This window comes from Xenopus tropicalis, chromosome 5, assembly GCF_000004195.4.
Source record: "Xenopus tropicalis strain Nigerian chromosome 5, UCB_Xtro_10.0, whole genome shotgun sequence".
NCBI lineage: Eukaryota > Metazoa > Chordata > Amphibia > Anura > Pipidae > Xenopus > Xenopus tropicalis.
Window position 1 is genome coordinate 118226488 of NC_030681.2, and position 11800 is coordinate 118238287.

The following is an 11800-nucleotide window of genomic DNA, read 5'->3' on the forward strand; positions in this document are numbered from 1 at the left end:
ACCACATGGTCCAGAAGTAGCGGAAGCTACCTTCCCTGCATCAATAGGTACAGCAGCGCTCAATTCGGAACAGAAAGCAGGCACCGAGCACAAATACACAGAAGTGCAAGGTTCACATTTTAATGCTAGTACCTTTAACCCTTTACCTGCCAAGCTCGTAGGTATGACATTCTTGCAGGATAAGGCTTTACCTGCCAAGCGTGTAGTACCTACCTGCTTTGCAGTTGTGGCTTTTGTCGCCGGTGCAGATTCACTCCTAACCCCCTCGGCAACGAGCCAAGGGGGCTGCCAAGTTGGTCCTATGTCTATTGCGTCACAGGATCCAACTTCTAACAGCAGATATAATCGCCCAACTGTACAGAGAAAACCACATATTTTGGAAAGTACACATACTGATGAATTTAAAATAGTTAAAGACATCTATTTACACCAAACAGCAAAGCTTTCCTTAACTTAGCAGTTTGAAAAATCACCTAAAAATGCTGCAATTTGCCCTATTTATCTCCAGTTTTTACATACAATGGCAAATCACCCTAAAGCTGGCCATACACGCACCAATAATATCATATGAAACCTCGTTTCGTACGATATTCAGTGCGTGTATGGCAAGTCAGTGATATAGCAGGAGGCTGCAGATATCGACTCACCGATCGGGTGGGTTAAAAGATTTTGATCGGGCGCAATAGAAGGCACCTGAGCTAAATCTGCCTTCAGGGCTGAATCGGCAGAAGGAGGTAGAAATCCTATTGTTTCTACCTCCTTATCTCATAATACGCTGGCCAGCTCTTTTTGCAGAAGCTTTTAACAGGCAAGAAAATTAATATACAATATTTTCATTTGGGGTTCATACGTATCACATATTTTGGTATAGCCATGCATTTTGGGCATCAAACTGTTCAGCAGACCTCTGGCATTCACACTTAGGGTGATTTGCTTTTTATGTAAAAAACTGTGTGAGATAAACATGGTGAATTTTTGGGGATTTTCAAAACTGCTAGGTTAGGAAAGCTTTGCCATTTGGTAGTTTGGTGTAAATAGATGTCTTTAACTCATTTAAATTGATCAGAATGTGTTCTTTCCAAAATATGCAGTTTTTGGGGGTCTCTGTACTGTTAGGTGGTATTACGACTTGTTTGCAGCCAAGAAAATTCATTTGCACTATTTTTTATTTGGAGTACGTACATATCACATTGGGTAAATCTATGCATTTAGGGCATCAAACTGTTAGGTATACATCTGGTGTACATATTTAGGATAATGTGTCATTGTATGTAACAAATTCTGAGAGATAAATGTGGCAAATTGTAACAATTTTAGGCTATTTTCAGAGAAGTCATACAATCCGCTAAGTTAAGGAAAGCTTTGCAGATTCGTACTTTGATGTAAAAAAACAACTTTATCCATGTTGGATTTGTCATAAAAGTATCATCCCCGAAAGCTATATATATTTTCTGAAAGTACACATTCCCCTGAATCCAGAATGGCTACACATGTCTTTCTACTTGTGTAAAAAAGTAAAATTTTGATGACATTTCTAAAAATCACCTCAAAGCTTCCACTTTGCAGCATCTTATCTCCTACAGGTCATAAGGTAACCAGATAAAACACCCTAAATATGTTCTACCAAGTAGCACTATATCAATAAAAATATACTTGAATTTGCAAGTTCTTTTACCATTCTATTATTTACATCTTACCAAAAGTTACGTTGAACTACCCCTTTAACAAGCTATAAAATTTAGATAGAATGGCAGTTTAAATACTGTAAATATCCAAGGGGCTCCATTCTATGGTCATTCGGATTGCCTATTCTGTCCTTACACATAATACAAGCGATGACTAATTCACAAAATGAACAAGAAGGAAGCTTCATTAGGGAATACATGATAGTTCTCAGTTTGTTTTTTGGCTGTTCATTGTTTGGATATAGATGAAATAAAAATAAAACCCACATATGACCTATTCCCATGATATAAGGCAACATTCCCTCCAAACTTTATTTCAAAGGAAAACAGGAAATCCAAGCAAACTTTTTTCTAAAACATATTTTGGAAAATGTATTCAAACTGAAGAGTCTCAAGAAATAAAGCCAAGAATATGTCCATCTAATGAAAGGAATAAACACTATTCCTCTGGTTACACCCTGGGGCTGACAATAAATGGGTTAAGCACCAAGCATCTTGTATGAGTGTGGGACTCATTCTCTAGTCTTTCTCACAAGTGTATGGCTTATATCCCATCAGGCATCCAGAGAGTATAAGCACCACTTAAATAAGACTCAATAGCTGTGTGCTGGATCTGGTTATATCACTCATAAAGGCATGATATGGTCATTTTTATTAAAGTGGGAGTTAAGGCACAGGTGCATTTCTAAAAAGCATTCATATTATTGAAACTGATGCTGACCTAGGGTACTAGGGCACACTAACTTAACAAAGGAGCACGAAGACCAATGATATTGGTCATTTTTGGACTTTCTACCCAAAAACTTGTATTAGGTAAAACTCTTAAACAGGGACACTGTGCTTTAGCAACCTTTTTTTCTGCCATGGGTAATTGCATGCAATCCATCAAAGCAGACATTACTGGCACATTGGTCTTTATAATACAAATACATAAAGAAGGGTGTGGCAATGACAATGCTTGGGGCATGGCAAGCTGAAGAGGGCAGATAATGCCACTTTTCATAGCATACACAACAGGATTTTCCCCTTTCCCTGTATTAAGAGATATGTCAAACCCAGGAAAGCACATGATACCCCTGCATAAATCACAATTCCACTATAAAATCTGAGGGAATATTGACCCTTAGGACCTTATTTAGCTGTAGTGGAGAGAGCAAGACTGTGCTCTCTGCGCTAGCAGAGCCAAATTTCTATACTACAAAAACAGAAATTCGACTCTTAAAGTTACCAGAGGTGGTTTTCTTCTGTCCCTAGTAACTGGCCACTCACTGCCGCCTGGGGCAAGGTTCTTATCTTGCCTCATGGAAGAAGCAGTCCTGAAGACACTGAATACGGACAGTTCCGATTTTAACAGCTCAGCCCGCAATCCTGGATTCTTACTGAAAAGTTCCTCATTTCTCTTTGATCTCCTGCACTGAACTCTAAAAGGATACAAAGTTTCTCAAACTTAATTAAGTAAGTAGGCTTTTGGCAGAGAAGAGAAAAGTTAATAAGCAACACCTTCACTTAGATACAATTGTAACTAATAAGCTAAACAGATTTCTTGGGGGAAATGAGACTTGCAGGTTAAAGGGCAATTTCACTTTTTTAGCAAAATAATAATAATAATGTGTAATAACACATAAAACAAGACATTTATAACTTTAAATAAGCTGACAAATTTTGTAAAAATGGTAGTGGTATTTAGGACATGTGGTTGCAAAAATGAGTGTGGTCAAAAAAATTCACATCGCTACACACACCATTTCTTTTTATCCCTCTTTACACTTTTTAAATATTGGGAGGTATTGCTTACTGTGCATGCACACAAGCTTCCTCTGGCATAACTGAAGGCTTACTGCATATGTGCCACCTCCCAGCCCCCCCACATGAATACAGTGTTGATGAACATGGGTAGCACTGTATTGATTGGAGGGAGGGGGGGGGGGGCACAGGTCTCTGCCCTCCATTTTGGCACACATAGACCTGAGACAATTTTTCAAGGTGCAGGGAAGAGTGCAAAGTACAAAAACATGAACTATTGTGACATGTTTTTTTTTTTGCCCCATACTAAATGTTCCCATTGATTTATAAGCCATGGATGAAGCATATTGCACCTCAGCATGAAATGCTTTCATTCTTTAAATCGTGTGACAGTTATATCACTACGAGAAGCCAGAATCCAGCTGTGACAGGCTGATACAGAATGTTTGCTATTTGGCACAGGTTGGATCATCTGGAAATGTATAAACAGTGCTGACCTTTCCTCTGCTTCATAAGAGGCTTAATGAGAACGAGAAACATTCCAGTTTTACTTAATGGTTATTTATGTTCTCTTTAGCCTTTTTTCTAAATGGACCTCATATGTAGATACTATTTCTTATTTGTAACAATTTTTTGGCATAGAAGTCCATATTTCCTATGTTTTAAAATTTTATTGAAACAGATATTTGCCAGATAAACTTTTATTGCCATTCTCCTTAGATTTTCCCACATTAAAATGATGAACCTCTCAAAAGATTTTTCTGCAGGGGGCACGGCGCGGACAAGTTACGCTTCTGAAAGAAAATACTCAGAATCATATGTACTAAGGGTCAGCTTGAATCTAAAGGGATACCTAGGTGTTTTAGCTAAACTTCTGTTTACCACATTTATCTCACTTACCTCCAATACCACATATCCAGTTAGATCTCTTTACCACTTATTCATTGAAATACAAACATTATTATTTAAAACAATCAAATACAAACATTATTATTTAAAACACTTCTCATACCAAAAGTAGCAAAACTTCACCCCCCACCCAACATCAGTTATTATATGCTAGTTTGCCAGTTCATCATTGCTTTTCCCACTGCAGAAACCTGGCTCATCTACACAGACAATGCCTTATTTTTTTTCTTTTCTCTATTTGTGCTTCTTGATTCTTGTGGCTACTCCACTTTATTCTCTTATAACATAACCCACCTGCTCCCATCCTGGACGCCATTATTGTTTCAATTAACAAGCCTGCTTCTGTCTTTCATTCTTGGCCTGTATCCAATGTTTCTGTAGGTCTGTATTTAATTCTCTTGTTCCCCTTGTTTACTACGGTAACCCATATGTATCACATACTAGCTCACTTAGGGGACTGTAGATCTCAGCATCAATAGAAATATTACTCTCTCACATCAGCCCCGCCCACATTCTAGTTCAAAAGTGGCAGTTGTACCACTACTCTATTATATCAGATGCTGCCCTTCTCTTCAAATCTTCAGAATTTTTAAAATCTTTCTTAAGGATGCCTTACTAACACAACATGGATTCTCCAGTCACTATAATACCTCACCAAAGGGTTGGGTGCAGGTTCTATAATGGCAACATTTTGCAGGTTAGGGTCAGGTGCTAGTTAAGGTTTTGGGGGTTGGGGCAGGGCGGGGTGAGTTTTTTACTGACCTGAACATTACTAGTAGCTCTGTGACAGACTTTAGTAAAACATAGGGAGCATGCCCCGTAGGGGCATAAGCTACAGCTGCTTTTGAGAAACGCATCAAACTGAGCTAGTTATGGGAAACCTTGTAGGAGGAAAAACAACACAAACTGTTTTTTTTTTTAAGTGAAAAGAATAGAAAATAGAAACCAATTTGTGGTGTGCTAATTTAAAGGGACAGCATTTTATCAAACTGGCATATACATATTTTAATAATTTTTCTTTTAACATTATTTACCTTCAGACACCATTTTGCGATATTCTGTGTGTCACTCACTGATCATCTGACAGAAAATAATACTGTTCCAAGAAGAGTAAAAGACACTGGGGCTCATTTATAAACAGTGGACATATTTGCACCTGGGCAGTAACCCATAGCAACCAATTAATGATTAGCTTTTTCAGACACCTGCATTAGAACAATGAAAACAAACATCTAATTGGTTGCTATGGGTTACTGCCCAGGTGCAAATTGCCGACGTCTTTATGAATGACCCCCATCTCGGTCCATTCATTTAAATGCCAGTGTTATGGGAATGTCCATATGGATTATACTGTTAAGAACCCCACACATTTACCAAACTGGATCACTGTTCAATTTACTGATTTGGCAAACAAAAACAAACTGATTTCTGGGGATGTCCCATACCACCCAACCATCAAAGTATGTTAAAAATTGCCCACATTTCATGAAACATCTGTGAGTACAGCTAGCTTCAGGCTCTGGTACAAACTACTTGAACTGAATGCACATTTTACATCCATAAGAGTTACTAGATAAGCATGGAATACATGAATATGTACCTTAATTACAAAAGACAACTTTTTAGAAGCTTGTCAACAAATACCCAATTATTTCCTACAAGCCTTACTAAGGAAACGTAAGAGCACATTTCAAGGATTGGTACAATCAGGTCCAATCCTTTATTCTTGCAGTGCCCTCTAGTGTAATTTTTGCATAATGTCTTCAAGTAACAAAATTAGAATTTGTCAATGACTTGTTTGCAGTGAAATTAGAGAGAAAACTAAAAAGGAAAAGAAGGGAGCAGTTTCAGAGTCACCAGTAACTCTAAAATACAGGGATGGGTAACTCTGTATCACATGCAGGTCACAGCTATAGGCTATAGGCAAACATACACATTATTGGCCCTAGGGGAGTAGTAAAATAATTGCAGCCATTAAGTAATTTCTCATGCTTTTCAAATGATGGGCCTTTGAGCTATGCAATGTTGAATAAATAATTTTAAATGACTATTATCATCTGTGTATTTATAATTTGTAAATTACTCGTTTGCAGTGAAATAAGATGCAAAACAATAATGAAAAGAAAGAAGTTACTCTTTGTATCCTTATTATTTGATACAAGTAAGTGGCACTCCACAATATACAATACAAGTTAACAATAATATGAAATATAGACGCGTAACAGATATCTAACAGCACTAAATTAAAGAGGCATTCTGTTGACCTGCAAGTAAACAGGTGCACATTGGTTTCTTGAGTCAGTAGAAAAATGTTGCCTGTTTGCTGCAGTTCTGCCTTGAGTGCATTATTAGGATATTAAAGCCTAAAGCACAGGGTACGTATATGTCTGAGGTAATTCAGAAGAAATACATTGTAGCACTACTTAATAGGCATAACTAGGATACAGCAGTATTGTCTGCAGTTAAAACACAGCATAACTGTTAATAAAACTTTAGGACAGCAAGGAAAGAGCAGATAGTTCATGAAATTCCCCACAAATGTATCAGTGCATATATTTATGCATATATTGCTATAGGAACTTTTTCAGAATGCATTGGGCCTGGGGGGGTTTCAGATAAGGGACCTTTCCGAAATTCGGATCACTATACAATTTAGTAACATAGTAACATAGTAACATAGTAAGTTGGGTTGAAAAAAGACATACATCCATCACGTTCAACCATAATGCCTATATTTAACCTGCCTAACTACTAGTTGATCCAGAGGAAGGCAAAAAACCCCATCTGTAGCCTCTCTAATTTGCTGCAGAGGGGAAAAAATTCCTTCCTGACTCCAAGATGGCAATCGGACCAGTCCCTGGATCAACTTGTACTAAGAGCTATCTCCCATAACCCTGTATTCCCTCACTTGTACTGAGAGCTATCTCCCATAACCCTGTATTCCCTTACTTGTACTGAGAGCTATCTCCCATAACCCTATATTCCCTCACTTGTACTAAGAGCTATCTCCCATACCCCTGTATTCCCTCACTTGCTAAGAAACCACCCAGCCCCTTCTTAAAGTTATATAATGTATCAGCCAGCACGACTGATTCGGGGAGGGAATTCCAGAACCTCACAGCTCTTACAGTAAAAAATCTTTTCCGAATATTTAAATGGAACCTCCCTTCTTCTAAACGGAGTGGGTGCCCTGGTGTCCATTGGAAGGACCTACTGGTAAATAAAACATTAGAAAGGTTATTATATGATCCACTTATATATTTATACATAGTTATCATGTCACCTCTTAAGCGCCTCTTCTCCAGTGTAAACAGACCCAACTTGGCCAGTCTTTCTCCATAAACATGAAATAAACCCAATAGAATTGTTTTGCCATCAATATGGATTCATGCAGCTTAGTTACCATCAAGTGCAAAGTACTGTTTTATTATTACACGGAAGAAAGAAATTTGTTTTTAAAAATGAGAACTATTTGCTTAAAATCAACCCTATGGGGAGATGGCCTTCCCGTAATTTGGAGCTTTCTAGATAAGACCAAAATGCGCTTACCTTATACCCCAGGCTGGTGCTCCTGTTAAGAGAAAACTGCCCCAGCCAGGGGTAGCTGCGAGGGAGCAATCCAGGTCAATCCAGCAATCCTCTTCCTTCTCTTGTCTCTCTTCAGAATCCCAGGGGCCGGCGCATGTGCAGTAGAGTAAAAAAGTTGGCTTTTTTTGTTAAAGTTTAGTTTTTTACTCGAAGACAGAAGAAGGGAGAGGATCGCTTTCTTGCAGCCACCCGGGCTGCTTTTCTCCTAACAGAAGCACCAGCCCAGGGTATAAGCTAAGCAGTTACAAATCACTGGGGGGGTGCGTAAAATGTTGGCACCCCCAGTGATTATACTTCTCCTTTAAAGGCATTAATAGAATTTGCCATCACAACATCACAGCAGGGCATTACACTCCCTCACTGCCCTCACCATGAAGAAACATTTGCACTTCTTTAAAGGAGAATGCAAGTCAAAATTTAAAAAATAGTCCTCCTATTGTTTAGTAAAAACGCCACACTTTTGGCTCACCTAATCAAATATTTACTCAGTCACACTTACTTCACATTTTCTAGAACAGGCAGCCATCTCTAAAAAGGTATTCTCCCTTCCTTTCCCTCCTTGCTTCATACGCTACATGTGTTTCATTCCCTCCCCCCCTCCCCTCTGCCAGATCCGCTTCTGATTGGCTGGTGGGCATGTGTAGCTCAGAACAGGAGACAGGATCAAGTTACACACATGCTCAGAGAATAGGAAGGCTGCCGCTGGCACCTACAGGAAGGGGAGAGAGATTTCAGTGATGTCACTGTAGTCTTCACACTGCTGTAGGCTGCCAGCTCCATATCTCAGAGAAGCAAGCAGGGATCTGGGAATTTAGATATGCAGTAAGTACTTAAAAATAACGCCTTTAGACTTACTTTTAATTTATATTAACCTTTCATTGTCCTTTAAATGAAAGTTCACTTCCTCCTGTCTAAAGGGGTGGCCTCTGGTTCTTTGTTCTTTCCTATGGGAAAAAATATCCCCCACTATCTGTCTTTAATGACTCCTAAACTACTTGTAAAAAGTAATCATGTCGCCTCACAAGCACCTTTTCTCCAGAGAGAACAACACCAATCTCGACAGTCTAACCTCATAGTTTAAATCCTCCATCTCTTTTACCAGTTTAGTTGCAGTCTCTGCACTCTCTCCAGCTCATTAATATCCTGGCTATTGCCCCTGAACACATTATGGTTTTCAAACGAAGCCACATATATCAGCACCCTGGTTACAGACATAATAATATAAGCAGCTCAGTCATTCTGGTGTGGACTAGGTAAAAAGACCATTCAGTACCTCATGGGTTAAGTTTGGAGAGTAGTAGTCAGCACCAAGCCTTGTGATTAGTTAGAAGTAGTGCAGGTTCCCCAATGGCCACTTTCCATCGGCATATCCTGGTACAGAAGAACAGGAACAGCACCTCTTGTCTTTGTAGATTAAAATGCCTTGATTGCAAAGTTTTTTGGGGCAAACAACAACAGCAGCAACGTTTCAGGTCACATAAGACCTTTTATCAATGATAAAAGGTCTTATGTGACCTGAAACGTTGCTGCTGTTGTTGTTTGCCTCATGGGTTAAGTACCAAGCAGAGTCTCTCAAATGGCTCAGATGTTACATATGGCAAATCCAAAACCCAGGGGAGTACCGTATATGGTTTCCTATCTAAGCGTGCTCTTTTTCCTATAACATTGTGATTGTGAAATGTCTTCAATGATTACTTAACAAGTCCAGTTGTTTTAGATTTATTTATACTAGATACACAAGGGTTATGTACAAAAAGCCTTTATTGTGTTCACATAATGCTGTACATCATTATGTGTGGGATTATGTGAACACAATAAATACATTTTTTACATAGCTGTGAGTGCTTCCAGACCTCACGGTTATGTGCATAATAATATATATACCCACAGGTAGGACACAGTTAGGATTATGATGACACATGTAGGCAAAATGTATTGCCAATTTGATATCTAATGCCCACAATCAGCCATTTTTTCATCATTTTGCACACTGCTGACTACAATAGTGATGTATCAGGGAGATGAGGGCAAGGGGAAACATGTAGCACCCCTCCCACACAAGGTACCTTTGTTCCCCTTAGCGCATTTCCACTTGTGTATCTGGGGTTTGTAAATGACCCCTAAGGTCTGTAACCCCTTTGTGGCTGTAACCAAGCCAACAGCACAAGTGTAGGTTCAGAGCATGGGGTACACACGACTCAGTCTTCAGGATGGGCCTTCGCTAAGTGGAAGTGGGCAAACGGAGCTATGGTGTAGTGAAACTACAACCCACTGTAGCTGTGTGCAGTGCAGAGTAACAAATGGGCGCCAGAAGGTTCTTGCAGTTGAACAATAGAATTGGTTTATTGTCTGATGGTTATTGCAATATACTCGCATAGAGGAGATATCAGGTAATTGCACAAAAGTTAGAAAAAATATGGTGTCCACCCGTATAGCCCACCTCAGCCGAGGGTCGGGAGGGTAAGGACCACCAACCAGCACGGCCTTCCTGTGGAGAGTAGCCTGGCTAAGTATCTGTATCCTCAGGGTGTCCCTTAGCAGTCAAGGATCCCTCACAGCCAACTATGGATCAGGGATAGGAACTGACCTGATACCTGCGTCTTAACCGTGTCCTGCTCTAAGGCAACAGTGCCTGTAGGGAAGAATACTTCCAGCTAATCTCTCCTGGTTGGAGCCGAAACTGCTCTTTCTAACTAATCTCACAATCTCACTTTCCTAGAAAGTGCTCTTTATAAATTATCCTGATGCTCACTACTCCTAATTGACAGGGTCCCTGTCTCCAACTTCACTAGAGCTAGATGCAGACTCTAGGGTAGAAGGCTTTACTGGGGCCCTGTTGATCCCAGGCTCAGTGTAACTTCCACCTGGGTCAGCAGATGCAGCCAAAGAGGAAGACCCACCCCCCTGCTAAGCACTATATCAGAGTGCCATGGGAGTGGTCTCCCTGTTAACCAATAAGACACATGCAAAACTATAAACTGATACATGGGTCTTTGCCCAGTAACTGCACAGACAAAGGAAGTTGTAGGGTTTAAAGAGGACCTGTCACCCTAAGAAATAATTCCAAATTATTTTCTATTGTGTTTGTCAAGTAAAATAAACTTCACATACACTTTAAAAATTATATTAATCTTATTTTCTTTAGCCTTGGAATAAAGGGGAAGGAAAGGCTAAGTCACTTGGGGGTGCTAAAATGTTAAGCACTCCCAAGTGACTTGAATCGCTTACCTTGTACCCCGGGCTGGTGCACCTATTAGGAGAAAACCGCACCAGCCCGGGGTACCTGGGGAGATGCGCTTCCTCCTTCCTGCTCCGTTCAGCCTTGACTGTGAGTCCGGCGCATGCGCAGTAGAGTGAAAAGCCGACTTCTCTGTTAAAGTTCTGCTTTTCACTCTACTGCGCATGCGCGCGCAGCGAAGAAGGAAGGAGGAAGCGCTGCAGGTACCCCGGGCTGGTGCTGTTCTCTCCGTACAGGGGCACCAGCCCTGGGTACGGGGTAAGCGATTCAAGTCACTTGGGGGTGCCTAACATTTTGGCACCCCCAAGTGACTTAGCTTTTCCTTCTCCTTTAAGGCAAGCTTTGTATCTTGCCAAAATCATGTTTCTGTGCCAGTATGGAGGGACCTGATGCTTATGCCTATGAACTGGTTACAAAATTATATGGTTAGGAGGGAGGGGGAATGTGAGGAGGGCAGCCTTAGGCATAGAGGTGGGGCAGGCAATATATGATTGACAGCTGGGATTTTCAAATGCTTTTATAATGGGTTTGGATGTGTTAATAAAAAAATGAGTTTGGGTTTCATGTTTAACTTGAAAGGACTTTTATTAAACAGCTTTTTATGCCTGGGTGACAGGTCCACTTTAAAGCCATAGGG